Source organism: Triticum urartu, chromosome 6A (genome assembly GCF_056163025.1).
Source record: "Triticum urartu cultivar PI428250 chromosome 6A, HENAU_Tu73, whole genome shotgun sequence".
Lineage (NCBI taxonomy): Eukaryota > Viridiplantae > Streptophyta > Magnoliopsida > Poales > Poaceae > Triticum > Triticum urartu.
The window spans coordinates 55056050-55075735 of record NC_141878.1 but is presented as its reverse complement, the minus strand read 5'-3'; positions in this window follow the sequence as shown (position 1 = coordinate 55075735).

The following is a 19686-nucleotide window of genomic DNA, read 5'->3' as shown; positions in this document are numbered from 1 at the left end:
GCGTGCATTATATGTAATTAAGTGTCCAAATTAATAGAAGTTCATCATCACATTAAAACCAAAGTACATACATAGTTCTCATCTAACAACATATAGCTCTCCAGAGCATCTAATTAATTAAACCATACATTGAAACTATGTAAAACATTTCAATGCGAAAACAAATGCGATCATAATCGCAACCAAGGTAACAATTGATCCAACAGCATAATGATACCAAGCCTCGGTATGAATGGCATATTTTCTAATTTTTCTCATCTTCAAGCACATTGCATCCATCTTGATCTTGTGATCATCGACGACATCCGCAACAAGCAACTCCAATATCATCTTCTCATCCTCAATTTTTTTATTTTTTCCTTCAAGAAATTGTTTTCTTCTTCAACTAAATTTAACCTCTCGACAATAGGATCGGTTGGAATTTCCGGTTCACATACATCCTAGATAAATAAAATCTATGTCACGTTGGTCGGCATAATTTTCATAAACAATAAATGAACCAATAGTTATAAAGATAATATATATACCACATCCGAATCATAGAAAGGACGAGGGCCGACGGGGGCGGATACCAAAACCATCGCACTATATAAGATGAAATAATAAAAGTAAGAAAATAACACAAGTATCTATGTATACATACAAGTAAGAATATTTTTTCCTTTCAGAAAGAAGATAAGAACAAGAGGCTCACCACGGTGGTGCCGGTGATGAGCTCAGCGCGGGTGATCGACGGCGGTGAAGACGGGGACGGGGCTTGACGGACCGCTAAACCTAGACAAATATTGAGGAAAATGGAGCTTGGTGGTCGAGCTTGGAGAGGAGAAACCTTAAGTAGTGTGGCTCGGGCATTCCATGGAACACCTTGTGTGCATAGGAGGTGAGCTAGAGCACAACCAAGCCCTCTCCCCCTCGGCCAGAAAAAACAGAGCAGTGTGCTCTGCTCTTACGTGAGGGGTATATATAGGCACCTCACTGGTCCCGGTTGGTGGCATGAACCGGGACTAAAGGGGAGCCTTTGGTCCCGGTTCAAGCCACCAACCGGGACCAATGGTGGTGGGCCAAGAGTGAGGCCCATTGGTCCCGGTTCGTCCCACCAACCGGGAACAAAAGGTCCGGACGAACCAGGACCAATGGCCCACGTGGCCCGGCCGGCCCCCTGGGATCATGAACCGGGTCCATTGCCCCCGTTGGTCCCGGTTTTGGACTGAACCGGGACTAATGGGCTGACCCGGCCTGGACCTTTGCCCCCTTTTCTACTAGTGTTTGTTGTTGCAAGTTTTACGTGGCTGCTACGGGCTTCTAGTAAGAACCGTTCTTACCTACGCATCAAAACCACAATGATTTTTCGTCAGGTGTGTTGTTTTAACCTTCAACAAGGACCGGGTGTTGTCAAACTCAATTCAACTAAAGTTGGAGAAACAGACACCCACTAGCCACCTGTGTGTGAAGCACGTCGGTAGAACCAGTCTCATGAACGCGGTCATGTAATGTCGGTCTTGGCCACTTCATCCAACAATACTGCCGAATCAAAGTAAGACATTGTTGGTAAGGAGTATGACTATTATCGCCCACAACTCATTGTGTTCTACTCGTGCATATAACATCTATGCATAGACCTGGCTCGGATGCCACTGTTGGGGAACGTAGTATTTCAAAAAAATTACCTAGGATCACAAAAAATGTATCTAGGAGAAGCATAGCAACGATCGGGGAGAGTGTGTCCATGTACCCTCATAGACCGAAAGCGGAAGCGTTTAGTAACGCGGTTGATATAGTCGAACGTCTTCGTGATCCAACTGATCCAAGCACCGAATGTACGGCTCGATGACGTCCCTCGAGCTCTTGTTCCAGTTGAGGACGAGGGAGAGTTCCGTCCGCACGACAGCGTGTTGACGACGATGATGAAGTTACCGACGAAGGGCTTCGCCTAAGCACTACAATGATATCACCGAGGCGTGTGACTGTGGAGGGGGGCACCGCACACGGCTAAGAGAAGACTTGGTGTGCCTTTGGGGTGCCCCCTCCCACGTATATAGAGGGGGAGGAGAGGAGGCCGGCCCAAGGGGGGGTGCGCCAAGGGGGGAGTCCTACTTGGACTCCCGGTCCAAGTAGGATTCGGCGCCCCTTTCCTTTTCGAAGAAGGGGGAAGGGGGAAAGAGAAGGAGGAGGAGAAGGAAAGCCCCCCCCCCCCAACCCTAGTCCAATTCGGTTTGGGCTTGGGGGGCGCCTCCACCTGGCCGCGTGCCTCCTCTCTCCTCAAGGGCCTATGAAGGCCCATTAACCCCCGTGGGGGGTTCCGACAACCTCCCGATACTCCGAAAAATGTCCGAACCTTTCTGAAACCATTCCGATGTGCAAACATAACCTTCCAATCTATCAATCTTTATGTCTCGACCATTTCGATACACCTCGTCATGTCCGTGATCTCATCTGGGACTCTGAAAAAACTTCGGTTCATCAAAACCCACAACTCATAATACAAATCTTCATCGAACGTTAAGCGTGCGGACCCTATGGGTTCGAGAACTATGTAGATATGACTAAGACACATCTCCAGTTAATAACCAATAGCGAAACCTGGATGCTCATATTGGCTCCTACATATTCTACGAAGATCTTTATCGGTCAGACCGCATAACAACATACGTTGTTCCCTTTGTCATGGGTATGTTACTTGCGCGAGATTAGATCATCCGTTTCTTTATACCTAGTTCAATATCGTCACCGGCAAGTCTCTTTACTCGTTCCGTAATGCATCATCCCGCAACTAACTCATTAGTCACATTGCATGCAAGGCTTATAGTGATGAGCATTACCGAGAGGGCCCAGAGATACCTCTCCGATACACGGAGTGACAAATCCTAGTCTCGATCTATGCCAACTCAACAAACACACTACTGCAGGATACTGCTAGCGCGACACTACGATCCGAGGCCCTTCGACGAAACTGTGTGCGATGCAATAATCGCAAACGGTGGTGTAAAAGAACCGTCAAAAAAGGTGTAAAATGTTTGCGATGGCGGAGCCATCAAACACGGTTCGTATTTTAGTTGCGTGTGCGATCCAGGGCTTACGGTTTAGTCCAATGAATTGTTTGCGACGAGGCAGAACAAAAGAAACGGGCTGCCTGATGAAGGCGTGTGCGATATAGAGCATACGATTCACTTAGATAAACTCTTTGTGATTTGGCAACACAAAAGAAATGGTCAGCCAGATCAAGGTGTGTGTGATTGAGGGCATACGCTTCAGAAGGATTAACTGTTTGCGATTAGGCAACACAAAAGAAACGGTCAGCCAGATCAAGGTGTGTGTGATTGAGGGCATACTCTTCAGAAGGATTAATTGTTTGGGATTAGGCAACAGAACAGAAACGGGTCAGCCAGATCAAAGTGTCTGCGATTGATGGCATACACTTCACATGGATGAACTGTTTGCGATTAGAAACAACAAACTGAAACAGTTAGATAGATCAACGTGTGTGCGCTAGACGGGCACACACATTCTAATTTAAAGAAGTGTGCACGATGGTAATAACGAGTGCACACAGTTGTTGGAACAAGACGTGTGCTGACATTGCCTATTGCGGTGCACCCTACGCTGCAAACGCCATGTACGCAGCCGAGAAGGCGCACGTGCCCATGTTATGCCTTCCGAAAATAGTGCCGCACTTATAAATGTAAGTAAATTTTGAGCATGCGTCCCGTCACATTCCAAATTGCAAACCTGTTCACACCGATCAAAACCTAAACGGTTTCCTACTTAGGAGCGTATTACTACTCAGTTATAAATACTAATACTCCAAGATGTCTACACATTCCTCCTCAACTCCTCATCCACAAAAACAAACAAGTCATTCATCATCGTTCCCTTGCGTCTGCGATGGCCAGCGTGAGTTTTGGGTCGAGAGATTGCCCCCAGGGAGAGGCAAGCCTGGAAGCGGAAGCACGAGAGATGTCCCGCCTCGCCGCGAAAGCAACCAACATGTCTCGTCGTGCGGCCGTAGTAGCAAAGAGGTCCCGCCGCGCCGCCGAAGCATCAAGGAGGTCCCGCCACGCTGCCGATGCAGCAGACCGGTCCGGCCGTGCCGTGTAAGCAGAAGAGATGTCCCGCCACCCCACGAATGCAGCAGAGATGTCCTCCCGCGCCGCGGCGGCATGGGAAAATGTCTCGCGGGCAGGCGAGGACTCTGACAGGAGCATGTGTGCCCTCGTCGTTAGGCAGATGGATCAGATCTCCAGGTGGGTGAGGTTGCAGGATGACCTGAAATCCTCGTTTGTACAATCTACCGGTCTCATCCGGCTTCTAAATGAGAGCAATGCGGAGCTCCAGGCTGAGCGTGACCTGGTGAGGGCGAAGATTGTCAGAAGTGCGGAGCAGTAGGAGCAGACCACTACCTTGTTGAAGAGGACCGTCGCCATCGCCGAGAAACTTATTGACAAGAATGCCATGTTGTACATCGAGTGCAGAATGCTGGTGGAGGAATCTGTGGATGTTCTCAATCAGCATGTTGAGGACAAGAAAGAGCTCATTGCCACTCGCCGTGGAGACTAGTTCCCGCGGCCTGCAGCAACGCATCAACAAAGTAGAGATCAGCGAGCCCGATTGTTGTCTTCCTTCTTCTTTTGCCCTTGTGTATTTCGGGCATTGCCGCATGTGGGTTTTTTAAATTATGTTCCTAAATATGTAAGACAATTATTATTCACTGTCATCGTCCTTATATTCATCATGCTTGCTATAAGTCGCAGTCGATGCTATATAGGTCCGTCGGATCTTACATCAAGATCCATGCAGAACTTTCTTTTCAGATTTTCATTTTTCTCTCTTAAATCTTAGTGCAGTGAGACATATGGCCACGCCGTAGAACAGGTGATCGTGTGCCATTAATGGGGACGTTGGGAGGGAGGTGCGCTGCAGGTAGCGATCAAAGGGCTTTCCTTCGGATGAGCACGCGCAGGGGTCTGATCGCACGCATCCCGTACTCAAATAACTACCCCGCACAACACCTACTAGCCAATAAAAAAAGGGACACATGGCGGCACGTAATTGATAAGTAGAACGCCCACGGTTTCAACAATACTTGTGTTTCCGATTTGTAACGTGACATCACTTGTTCCAAAATGACTTTGTTGATTGTTAATGTGTGCGTCTTGGCAAATCGGACACAAAAATTATCACAGCATGTTGGTGCCATGTCATGACACCATGCCAAGTTTCATATTTTCCAGACGTGTTTTGGATTTACAGGAATTAAAAAACCGAGTTTCTCAATCTTTCCGGCTGAGCCACGACGCCCAGATGTTTGAATTTCATTCCGATCTCTTGCATGGGACCTATAAATTCACCCAAGGACAAACATGTGGTTTTTCAAAAAACTTTGGTGCACTAGAACCTGAGCTTGTAGTTCAAATTTGAATAATGCACATTAAATGCGCAGAAAATCAATTAATGTATAAAAAAGGCCAAACAAACCCGGAATAATTCCAAAATTTTAGCACGATACTTCTATTTGGTCTAACCTGCCTGTGTAAAAAAATTAAGGTGGGAGAAGGCAGTGTACGTATGTCGTTTCGCACACGGAGGTGGCACATTCCCTCACGGAACCACGAGCCTTCTTGACGGAAGCTCCAGTTTGCAAGAAGCTTACACCAAAGATTGTCCCAATTCGGCCAAAAAGATTACCGCAGCATGTTGGTGCCATGTCATGACACCATGCCAAGTTTCATGATTTTCAGGCGAGTTTTGGATTTACAGGAATTAAAACACCAAATTTCTCCATCTTTCCGGCCGAGCCACGACGCCCAGATGTTTGAATTTCATTGCCAACTCTTGCATTGGACCTAGAAATGCACCCAAGGACACACATGTGATTTTTCAAACAACTTTGGTGCACTGGAGCCTATGCTTGTAGTTCAAATTTGAATTATGCACATTAAATGCGCAGAAACTGAATTAACGTATAAAAAAGACCAAATGAACCCGGAATAATTCCAAAATTTAGCATGATACTTCTATTTGGTCTAATCTGCCTGTGTAAAAAAAATTAAGGCGGGAGAAGGCAGTGTACATATGTCGTTTCGCACATGGAGGTGGCACGTTCCCTCTCGGAACCACGGGCCTTCTTGACGGAAGCTCCGGTTTGCAAGAAGCTTACACCAAAGCTTGTCCCAATTCGGCCAAAAAACTTATCACATCATGTTGGTGCCATGTCATGACACCACGCCAAGTTTCATGATTTTTAGGCGTGTTTTCGATTAAAAGTAATTAAAAAACCAAGTTTCTCAATCTTTCCGGCCGAGCCATGATGCTCAGATCTTTGAATTTCACTCTCATCTCTTGCATGGGACCTAGAAATTCACCCAAGGATACACATGTGATTTCTCAAACAACTTTTGTGCACTAGAGCATGTGCTTGTAGTTCAAATTTGTTACTAACCAGAAATTGTTATTTATATTTCCTAATATCTTGATAAATGTTCATAATTCATTCTAGAATTGTATTAACCGGAACTTATTACATGTGTGAATACATAGACAAACAAAGTGTGACTAGTATGCCTCTACTTGACTAGCTCATTAATAAAAGATGCTTAAGTTTCCTAACCATAGACATGGGTTGTCATTTGATGAACGGGATCACATCATTAGAGAATGATGTGATTGACTTGACCCATCCGTTATCTTAGCACTTTGATTGTTTAGTTTGTTTGCTATTGCTTTATTCATAACTTATACCGGAGGAACACTTAGTGTGCTATCAAACGTCACAACGTAACTGGGTGACTATACAGATGCTCTACAGGTGTCTCTGATGGTGTCTGTTGAGTTGGCATAGATTGAGATTAGGATTTGTCACTGCGATTGTGGGAGAGGTATCTCTGGGCCCTCTCGGTAATGCACATCACTATAAGCCTTGTAAGCAATGTGACTAATGAGTTAGTTGCGGGATGTTGCAATACAGAACGAGTAAAGAGACATGCGAGTAATGAGATTGAACTAGGTATGATGATACCGACGATCGAATCTCGAACAAGTGACATACCGATGACAAAGGGAACAACGTATGTTGTTATGCGTTTGACCGATAAAGATCTTCGTAGAATATGTATAGACCAATATGAGCATCCAGGTTCCTCTATTGGTTATTGACCGAAAGTGAGTCTCGGTTATGTCTACATAGTTCTCGAACCTGTAGTGTCCGCACGCTTCACGTTCGAGGACGATCGGTATTATGAGTTTATGTGTTTTGATGTACCAAAGGTAGTTTGAAGTCCCGGATATGATCACGGACATGACGAGGAGTCTCAAAATGGTCGAGACATAAAGATCGATATATTGGAAGGCTATGTTTGAACACTGGAATGGTTCCGGATGAGTTCGGGCATTTTCCGGAATACCGAGAGGTTACCGGAACCCCCCGAGGGAGTTAATGGGCCTTATTGGGCCTTAGTGGGAGAGAGAAGGAGGCGTCCAGGTGGAGGGCGCCCCCCAAGCCCAATCCGAATTGGGTGCCCCCCTTCCTTTCTCCTTCTCCCTCTTCCTTCTTCTCCTACTCCAACTAGGGAAAGGGGGGAAACCTACTCCTACTGGGAGTAGGACTCCCCCCCCTTGGGCGCGCCCTATGAGGGCCGGCCCTCACCTCCTCCACTCCTTTATATACAGGGGAGGGGGCACCCCATAGACACACAAGTTGACAGTTGTCTTAGCCGTGTGCGGTGCCCCCTCCACAGATTTCCACCTCGGTCATATAGTTCTAGTGCTTAGGCGAAGCCCTGCGTCGGTAACTTCATCATCACGCCGTCGTACTGAGGAAACTCTCCCTCGGCCTCAACTCGATCAAGAGTATGATGGACGTCACCGAGTGAACGTGTGCAGATCGCGGAGGTGCCATGCGTTTGGTACTTGATCGGTTGGGTTGCGAAGACGTTCGACTACATCAACTGGATTACTTAACGCTTCCGCTTTCGGTCTACGAGGTTAGATAGACACACTCTCCCCTCTCGTTTCTATGCACCTCCTAAATAGATCTTGCGTGATCGTAGGAAATTTTTGAAATGCTGCGTTCCCCAACAGTAGATGTTATATGCAAGAGTAGAACACAAAGAGTTGTGGGCGATAATAGTCATGCTGCTTACCAGCATGTCAAACTTTGATTCGACAGTATTGTTGGATGAAGCGGCTCAGACCGACATTACGAGTACGCTTACGCAAGACTGGTTCTACAGACGTGCTTCGCACACAGGTGGCTAGTGGGTGTATGTTTCTCCAACTTTAGTTGAATCGAGTGTGACTACGCCCGGTCCTTGTTGAAGGTTAAAATAGCAAACTTGACGAAAATTCGTTGTGGTGTTGATGCGTATGTAAGAACGGTTTTCGCTAAGCCCGTAGCAGCCACGTAAAACTTGCAACAACAAAGTAGAGGACGTCTAACTTGTTTTTGCAGGGCATGTTGTGATGTGATATGGTCAAGACATGATTATATAAATTGTTGTACGAGATGATCATGTTTTGTAACACATTTATCGGCAATTGGCAGGAGCCATATGGTTGTTGCTTTATTGTATGAAATGCAATCGTCATGTAATTGCTTTGCTTTATCACTGAGCGGTAGCGATAGTCGTGGAAGCAATAGTTAGCGAGACGGCGACGATGCTTCGATGGAGATCAAGGTGTCAAGTCGGTGACGTTGGTGATCATAATGGTGCTTTGGAGATGGAGATCAAAGGAACAAGATGATGATGATGGCCATATCATATCACTTATATTGATTGCATGTGATGTTTATCCTTTATGCATCTTATTTTGCTTAGTACGTCGGTAGCTTTATAAGATGATCTCTCACTAAATTTCAAGGTATAAGTGTTCTCCCTGAGTATGCATCGTTGCTACAGTTTGTCGTGCCGAGACACCACGTGATGATCGGGTGTGATAAACTCTACGTTCGCATACAACGGGTGCAAGCCAGTTTTGCACATGTAGAATACTCAGGTTAAACTTGACGAGCCTAGCATATGAAGATATGGCCTCGGAACACTAAGACCGAAAGGTCGAGCGTGAATCATATAGTAGATATGATCAACATAGTGATGTTCACCATTGAAAACTACTCCATATCACTTGATGATCGGACATGGTATAGTTTATATGGATCACGTGCTCACTTAGATGATTAGAGGGATATATATCTAAGTGGGAGTTCTTAAGTAATATGATTAATTGAACTTTAATTTAGCATGAACTTAGTACATGATAGTATTTTGCATGTCTATGTTGTTGTAAATAAAAGGCCCGTGTTGTTGTTCCATTGAATTTTATTGCTTTCCTAGAGAAAGCTAAGTTAAAAGATGATGGTAGCAACTACACGGACTGGGTCCGTAACTTGAGGATTATCCTCATTGCTGCACAGAAGAATTACATCCTGGAAGCACCGCTAGGTGCCAAACCCATTGCAGGAGACACTCCAGATGTTATGAACACATGGTAGACGAAAGATGATAACTACTCGGTAGTTCACTGTGCCATGCTTTACGGCTTGGAACCGGGACTTGAACGATGTTTTGAATGTCATGGAGCATATGAGATGTTCCAGGAGTTGAAGTTAATATTACAAGTAATTGCCCAGATTGAGAGATATGAAATCTCCAATAAGTTCTGGGTAGAATAGTTCTGTTAGTGAACACATACTCAGAATGTCTGGGTACCATAATCACTTGACTCAGTAGGGAGTTAATCTTCCGGTTGATAGTGTCATTGACAGAGTTCTTCAATCACTGCCACCAAGCTACAAAAGCTTCGCGATGAACTATAATATGCAAGGGATGGATAAGACAATTCCCAGGCTCTTCACAATGCTAAACGTTGTGGAGGTAGAAATCAAGAAGGAGAATCAAGTGTTGATGGTCAACAAGACAACCAGTTTCAACAAAAAGGGCAAAGGGAAGAAGGGGAACTTCAATAAGAACAGCAAGCAAGTTCTGCTCAAGTGAAGAAACCCAAGTCTGGAGCTAAGCTTGAGACTGAGTGCTTCTATTGCAAAGGGACTGGTCACTGGAAGCGGAACAGCCCCAAGTATTTGGCGGATAAGAAGGATGGCAAAGTGAAAGGTATATTTGATATACATGTTATTGATGTGTACCTTACTAATGCTCGCAGTAGCGCCTGGGTATTTGAAACTAGTTCTGTTGCTAACATTTGCAACTCGAAACAGGGGCTATGGATTAAGCGAAGATTGGTTAAGGACGAAGGTGACGATGCGCTTGGAAAATGGTTCCAAAGTCGATGTGATCGCCGTCAGCACGCTACCTCTACATCTACCTTCGGGATTAGTTTTAGACCTGAATAATTGTTATTTGGTGCCAGCGTTAAGCATGAACATTATATTTGGATCTTATTTGATGCGAGACGATTATTCATTTAAATCAGAGAATAATGGTTGTTCTATTTATATGAGTAATATCTTTTATGGTCATGCACTTTTGATGAGTGGTCTATTTTTACTAAATCTTGATAGTAGTGATACACATATTCATAGTATTGAAGCCAAAAGATATAACTTTAATAATTATAGTGCATCTTATTTGTGGCACTACCGTTTAGGTGATATTGGTGTAAAGCGCATGAAGAAACTCCATGCTGATGGGCTTTTGGAATCACTTGATTATGAATCACTTGATGCTTGCGAACCATGCCTCATGGGCAAGATGACCAAACCTCCGTTCTCCGCAACAATGGAGCGAGCAATAGACTTATTGGAAATAATACATATTGATGTATGCGGTCCGATGAGTGTTGATGCTCGCGGCGGGTATCGTTATTTTCTGACCTTCACAGATGATTTGAGCAGATATGGGTATATCTACTTGATGAAACATAAGTCTGAAACATTTGAAAAGTTTAAAGAATTTCAGAGTGAAGTGGAAAATCATCGTAACAAGAAAATAAAGTTTCTACGATCTGATCGTGGAGGAGAATATTTGAGTTACGAGTTTGGTCTTCATTTGAAACAATGCGGAATAGTTTCACAACTCACACCACCCAGAACACCACAACGTAATGGTGTGTCTGAACGTCGTAATTATACTTTATTAGATATGGTGCGAGCTATGATGTCTCTTACTGATTTAAAGCTATCGTTTTGGGGTTATGCTTTAGAGACGGATGCATTCACGTTAAATAGGGCACCATCTAAATCCGTTGAGACGACTCCATATGAACTGTGGTTTGGCAACAAACCCAAGTTGTTGTTTCTTAAAGTTTGGGGCTGCAATGCTTATGTGAAAAAGCTTCAACCTGATAAGTTCGAACCCAAATCGAAGAAATGTGTCTTCATAGGATACCCAAAGGAGACTGTTGGGTACACCTTCTATCACAGATCCGAAGGCAAGATATTCGTTGCTAATAATGGATCCTTTCACTGGTGCGTGTCGGTCCTAAACAAACAGTTTTAACCCCTTTCCACGACGGCATTTGGAACCGTCGCCAAGTGAGTGTGTGCGTCCCACACGACCCAGAAATCATCGGGGATAGGCCCTCCTAGGACCCAGACTAGGGCTGTGTGCGATCGGGCGAGGCATCGAAACCCAATCATTTCCGTAGGTATGTACATCCCACACGGTAATCCAAGAAAATCATTTCCGTAGGTATGTACATCCCACACAGTGAATCCCAGAAAAAATTCTGTTTGTATGTATATCACACACAGTCAATCCAATGAATACGTTTCTGTTCTTATGTACATCCCACACAGTCAATCCAGGGAAAATGTTGTTTGGACGTACATCCCACACAATTTTATGTGTAGGACCGTGTGTGAAAGGTGTAACTATCACACACGGTCTTCCTTGGTTAATTGTTTACTTTTATCAACTATATCACACGCGATTTGATAAAGAAAACTGTGTGACATTGGGCTATCCATCGCAAGCACTTTTACTGCTAGAACCGTTTGCAAAGGTCCATGGCACAGTTAGCACGTTTATTGGTTTACAATTAATAATTCTAGTATTACGCAAATTCACATTTCATATCGGATAGCTGTTTTCCAATTTCATATCAGGCAAATAAATATATTATAACATCACTGTACGGTAGCTACATGAAAACAACACAGTACAACATATAGGTAATTCAACTTCATAAGAACAATATATTCATTTCCCTAATCGAGATCATCCAGGCTCGTCTTATCCACCTCTGCTTTCAGTTCAGTAAGAACCCGTTTTGCACGGACCAACTGGGGAAGTGCCTCCTTCTTCGCCAACACCATCTTAGCAAAGTCTGATTTAAAAAATCTGAGCTCATTCTCCACCTTCAACTTTTTATCCCGCATCTTGAAATATGCTTCAGCATTGAGAAGACTTTCTCTAAGCCTGCGTGTGTTCTCTTCCTCATACATGCTCCAGAGCTTCGTTAGGCACATCTTCCAAGACTGTGGCCACTCTTGATCAACCCACTCCAAATAAGAACACTTCCATTCATCCTATAATATATAAAACTAGATCAGTAATAATTGTCGGGGAAATGGGTTTATAGCAACATAGAAAATCACCAATGCTTATTTTGAAAAACTAAAGAAACATGTTAATTATGACATATCTTCTCAAAAAGATCAATGTGCAAATGAAACAATTGGTACTGAGAGAACAACCAAATTTTGTAACATCGGACGCTATAATTAACTACAACGATGCTACAAGTTCTTACTCATGTACAATAAATAATAAATTGAACATTTTATTGGGAAGGTAAATATAACTGCAACAGCATAGCGACAGTGTTTGGATGACAGCAAATTGATACTAACATATGTGTACATGCACAAATTTAGTAACATAGAAATAATAGCACTAGGGCCGTCCACTATGTATGCCAAAACTGGGGTAAAGACAATTGTTGCAACATCTCGCACCAGTGCCCTGCACTGGCGAGCCGATGCAGCAGAAAAAAAAATCAGGGACCCAGACTCCGGAGCACGTAGTTGCTCCGATGCCCAGTTCCTTCATGCCATAAAGATTTAGTATTTTACTGCTTGGCTGCTCGGATGTGTGGACCAAAGTTGGCTGCACAAACTGATGAAGCGGTGCCAAATAATTTTCTAATGGTACCACTGATGAGATCGCAACAATTTAAGATACTAGGTACAAATTGTGACACTATCTTAGGATGCGTTTGGTTGAAGGTGTGGTATGAATGGGTTGGGACCGCGACATTGTCTAAATCACATCTAAAAATGATTTGTAACAACGAAAGAGGGTCTAACCTTCTATGCACATGCTAGAAACTTCCTCCCACTATCCACAGAATCCAACTCAACTAGCTTCATGCATGGAGATTTATGGTTACAACAAGCAGATAGATCTTCAGCCACCCTGCTCCATTCGTTTCCACTAATGGTCCTAGGGAGCTACAAGAGGAAGAAATGACTCAAATCGACCACCAGTTAAAAATCCTTCATTCCAAGTCATAGCCCGAGAATGAGAAGAGAGGCATACTCGGGTGGTGAAGGAGTAGTCGTCGGAGGAGGAACCGCTGGAGAGGTCTTTGAAGAAGAACATGGCGACCTTGGCGGTAGGATGCGAGACAACGAGAGCGAGGAAGCGGCTATAGCTTAGCGAGGAAGGAAGGTAGGAGATAACAAGGGAAATGTGAATTGTGGTCGAGGAGAAATGGGGGTGGGGGTAGATATTTTGGCGCTAGGCCAAAATTTTAAAAATGTGGAGGGAAACATTGCGCGTGGTGCCGCCGGACCATTCACTTTGAACGATTGTGTGCATCGCAAACGATTCTTCTGCTTTACACACATCGGATGAGTATGATAATTCAAATTTTAGTCTCAAGGCATGGGCACATTCACATTGAACGCGTGGTGCCACCGGACCATTCAATTTGAATGATTGTGTGCATTGCAAACGATTCTTCTACTTTACGCACATGGGATGAGTTTGATAATTCAAAATTTGGTGGAAATCTCCCTGGGTACGTCATTGCATAATTTAACATTGCTTGCTAATTTGGGCACAGAAAAGAGCGTACAGCAGACAGACCACACTAATTGAATAAAGCAATTTTAGTAATTACACAGAGCCAGTTGACCTAAACATTGCTCTAACAAAAGACCAGCATTAAAAATAAAGCATAAGTACGCATAATTAAAAATTTGCCGCTGCGCCGGCCTATGCATCGCTGGTGTGAGATGAGACGTGAGGACTTGTCCTGGCGACATGCCGCCATTGGTGGACTCTGCGTCCACTACAAAAAAAATACACTTCCGTGATGATACGTGTTTTTCACAGTAGGTCGTGTTTTTTGTCATGCATGTACATCCATGACGATTTTATGACAGAATCAAGATAGTCATACCTGTGCTGTCGTAGAAGTGTTCCATGACATTACCAAAATTATCATCACGGAAGTGTCCAATTCCACGACAATAAATCGTGTGTCAAAGAAGTGCTTTCGTCAAGGGTGACCGACACGTGGCATCCACCGTAACGGAATGCCGTTAAGCTATCGGGCCCGGTTTTGGATCCGATAACCTGTTAACAGCCCGGACCAATGGGGATTTTCCACGTGTAAAATCATCATTGGCCACAGGAAACACATGTTGCCTCATCATTGGGGTAGATGTCATCCACTCATTGGACAGGAGGCGCCTGTGATAGGTCGACACGAGGCACGGCCCAACAGTGGCCCATTCCGGTGAAAAAGGCCGGCCCTGTTAAAATTAGCAGGACGGCCCATATAAGGCCTACTTGTCGGTGTCAAAACCAGCGGATCTCGGGTAGGGGGTCCCGAACTGTGCGTCTAAGGCGGATGGTAACAGGAGGCAGGGGACACGATGTTTTACCCAGGTTCGGGCCCTCTTGATGGAGGTAATTTTGGGGAACGTAGTAATTTCAAAAAATTTCATACGCACACGCAAGATCACGGTGATGCATAGCAACGAGAGGGGAGAGTGTTGTCTACGTACCAACGCAGACCGACAGCGGAAGCGATCACACAACGTAGAGGAAGTAGTCGTACGTTTTCCCGATCCGACCGAGCCAAGCACCGTTACTCCGGCACCTCCGAGTTCTTAGCACACGTACAGCTCGATGACGCTCCCCGGGCTCCGATCCAGCAATGCTTCGGGGATGAGTTCCGTTAGCACAACGGCGTGGTGATGATGGTGATGTTCTACCGACGCAGGGCTTCGCCTAAGCACTACAACGATATGATCGAGGTGGAATATGGTGGCAGGGGGCACCGCACACGACTATGGAACGATCTCAAAGATCAACTTGTGTGTCTAGAGGTGCCCCATGCCCCTGTATATAAAGGAGCAAGGGGGGAGATGTGCGGCCAGCCTTGGGGCGCGCCAGGAGGAGTCCTACTCCTACCGGGAGTAGGACTCCCCCCCCCAATCCTAGTTGGAATAGGAATCCTCAAGTGGGGAGAGAGAGAAGGGGGGCCGGCCACCTCTCCTAGTCCTAATAGGACTAGGGGAGGGGGGGAGGCGTGCAGCCACCTTGGGCTGCCCCTTTCACCTTTCCACTAAAGCCCACTAAGGTCCACATGGTTCCTGGGAGGTTCCGGTAACCTCCCGGTACTCCGGTAAAATCCCGATTTCAGCCGGAACACTTCTGATATCCAAACATAGGCTTCCAATATATCAATCTTTATGTCTCGACCATTTTGAGACTCCTCGTCATGTCCGTGATCACATCCGGGACTCCGAACTAACTTCGGTACATCAAAATGCATAAACTCATAATAAATGTCATCGTAACGTTAAGCGTGCGGACCCTACGGTTCGAGAATAATGCAGACATGACTAAGACACATCACCGGTCAATAACCAATAGCGGGACCTGGATGCCCATATTGGCTCCTACATATTCTACGAAGATCTTTTATCGGTCAAACCGCATAACAACATACGTTGTTCCCTTTGTCATCGGTATGTTACTTGCCCGAGATTCGATCGTCGGTATCCAATACCTAGTTCAATCTCGTTACCGGCAAGTCTCTTTACTCGTTCCGTAATACATCATCCCGCAACTAACTCATTAGTTGCAATGCTTGCAAGGTTTATGTGATGTGCATTACAGAGAGGGCTCAGAGATACCTCTCCGACAATCGGAGTGACAAATCCTAATCTCGAAATACGCCAACCCAACATCTACCTTTGGAGACACCTATAGAGCTCCTTTATAATCACCCAGTTACATTGTGACGTTTGGTAGCACACAAAGTGTTCCTCCGGTAAACGGGAGTTGCATAATCTCATAGTCATAGGAACATGTATGAGTCATGAAGAAAGCAATTGCAACATACTAAACGATCGGGTGCTAAGCTAATGAAATGGGTCATCTCAATCAGATCACTCAACTAATGATGTGATCCCGTTAGTCAAATGACAACTCTTTGTCCATGGTTAGGAAACATAACCATCTTTGATTAATGAGCTAGTCAAGTAGAGGCATACTAGTGACACTCTGTTTGTCTATGTATTCACACATGTATTATGTTTCCGGTTAATACAATTCAAGCATGAATAATAAACATTTATCATGATGTAAGGAAATAAATAATAACTTTATTATTGCCTCTAGGGCATATTTCCTTCAGTCTCCCACTTGCACTAGAGTCAATAATCTAGATCACATCGCCATGTGATTTGACATCAATAGTTCACATCTTTATGTGATTGGTTCACATCTCCATGTGACTAACACCCAACGGGTTTACTAGATTCAATAATCTAGTTCAAATTGCTATGTGATTAAGACCCAAAAAGTGATCATGTTTTGCTTGTGAGAGAAGTTTAGTCAACGGGTCTGCCACATTGAGATCCGCATGTATTTTGCAAATTTCTATGTCAACAATGGTCTGCATGGAGCTACTCTAGCTAATTGCTCCCACTTTCAATATGTATCCAGATTGAGACTTAGAATCATCTGGATCATTGTCAAAAACTTGCATCGACGTAACCCTTTACGACGAACCTTTTTGTCACGTCCATAATCGAGAAACATATCCTTATTTCACTAAGGACAATTCTGACCGTTGTCCAGTGATCTACTCCTAGATCACTATTGTACTCTCTTGCCAAATCAGTGCAGGGTATACAATAGATCTGGTATGCAGCATGACATACTTTATAGAACCTATGGCCAAGGCATAGGGAATGACTTTCATTCTCTTTCTATCTTCTGCCGTGGTCGGGCTTTGAGTCTTACTCAACTTCACACCTTGTAATACAGGCAAGAACTCTTTCTTTGACTGCTCCATTTTGAACTACTTCAAAATCTTATCAAGGTATGTACTCATTGAAAAAACTTATCAAGCGTCTTGATCTATCTCTGTAGATCTTGAAGCTCAATATGTAAGCAGCTTCACCGAGGTCTTTCTTTGAAAAACTCCTTTCAAACACTCCTTTATGCTTTGCAGAATAAATCTACATTATTTCCGATCAACAATATGTCACTCACATATACTTATCAGAAATGTTGTAGTGCTCCCACTCATTTTCTTGTAAATACAGGCTTCACCGCAAGTCTGTATAAAACTATATGCTTTGATCAACTTATCAAAGCGTATATTCCATCTCCGAGATGCTTGCACCAGTCCACAGATGGATCGCTGGAGTTTGCACATTTTGTTAGCACCTTTTGGATTGACAAAACCTTCTGGTTGCATCATATACAAATCTTCTTTAATAAATCCATTAAGGAATGCAGTTTTGTTTATCCATTTGCCAGATTTCATAAAATGCGGCAATTGCTAACATGATTCGGACAGACTTAAGCATAGATACGAGTGAGAAACTCTCATCATAGTCAACACCTTGAACTTGTCAAAAACCTTTTGCGACAATTCTAGCTTTGTAGATAGTAACACTACTATCCGTGTCCGTCTTCCTCTTGAAGATCCATTTATTATCAATGGCTTGCAGATCCTCGGGCAAGTCCACCAAAGTCCACACTTTGTTCACATACATGGATCTTATCTCAGATTTCATGGCCTCAAGCCATTTATCGGAATCTGGGCTCATCATCGCTTCCTCATAGTTCGTAGGTTCGTCATGGTCAAGTAACATGACCTCCAGAATAGGATTACCGTACCACTCTGGTGCGGATCTCACTCTGGTTTACCTACGAGATTCGGTAGTAACTTGATCTGAAGTTACATGATCATCATCATTAGCTTCCTCACTAATTGGTGTAGTAGTCACAGGAACAGATTTCTGTGATGAACTATTTTCCAATAAGGGAGAAGTTACAATTACCATATCAAGTTTTCTACTTTCCTCCCACTCACTTCTTTCGAGATAAACTCCTTCTCTAGAAAGGATCCATTCTTAGCAACGAATATCTTGCCTTCGGATCTGTGATAGAAGGTGTACCCAACAGTCTCCTTTGGGTATCCTATGAAGACACATTTCTCCGATTTGGGTTCGAGCTTATCAGGTTGAAGCTTTTTCACATAAGCATCGCAGCCCCAAACTTTAAGAAACGACAGCTTAGGTTTCTTGCCAAACCATAGTTCACACGGTGTCGTCTCAACGGATTTAGATGGTGTCCTATTTAACGTGAATGCAGCTATCTCTAATGCATAAGCCCAAAATGATAGTGGTAGATCGGTAAGAGACATCATAGATTGCACTATATCTATAAAGTACGGTTATGACGTTCGTACACACCACTACACTATGGTGTTCCAGGTGGCGTGAGTAGTGAAACTATTTCACATTGTTTTAATTGAAGGCCAAACTCGTATCTCAAATATTTTACCTCTGCGATCATATCGTAGAAACTTTTATTTTCTTGTTACGATGTTTTTCCACTTCACTCTAAAATTCTTTGAACTGTTCAAATGTTTCAGACTTATGTTTCATCAAGTAGATATCCCCATATCTGCTTAAATCATCTGTGAAGATCAGAAAATAATGATACCTGTCGCGAGCCTCAATATTCATCGGACCACATACATCAGTATGTATGATTTTCCAACAAATCTGTTGCTCGCTCCATTGTTCCGAAGAACAGAGACTTAGTCATCTTGCCCATGAGGCATGGTTCGCAAGCATCAAGTGATTCATAATCAAGTGATTCCAAAAGCCCATCAGCATGGAGTTTCTTCATGCGCTTTACACCAATATGACCTAAACGGCAGTGCTACAAATAAGTTGCACTATCATTATTAACTTTGCATCTTTTGGTTTCAATATTATGATTATGTGTATCACTACGATCGAGATCCAACGAACTATTTTCATTGGGTGTGTAACCATATAAGGTTTTATTCATGTAAACAGAACAACAATTTATTCTCTTACTTAAATGAATAACCGTATTACAATAAACATGATCAAATCATATTCATGCTCAACGCAAACACCAAATAACACTTATTTAGGTTCAACACTAATCCCGAAATATAGGGAGTGTGCGATGATAATCATATCAATCTTGGAACCACTTCCAACACACATCGTCACTTCACCCTTAACTAGTCTCTGTTTATTCTGCAACTCCCGTTTCGAGTTACTAATCTTAGCAACTGAACTAGTATCAAATACTGAGGGTTTGCTATAAACACTAGTAAAGTACACATCAATAACATGTATATCAAATATACTTATGTTCACTTTGCCATCCTTCTTATCCGCCAATCACTTGGGGTAGTTCCGCTTCCAATGACCAG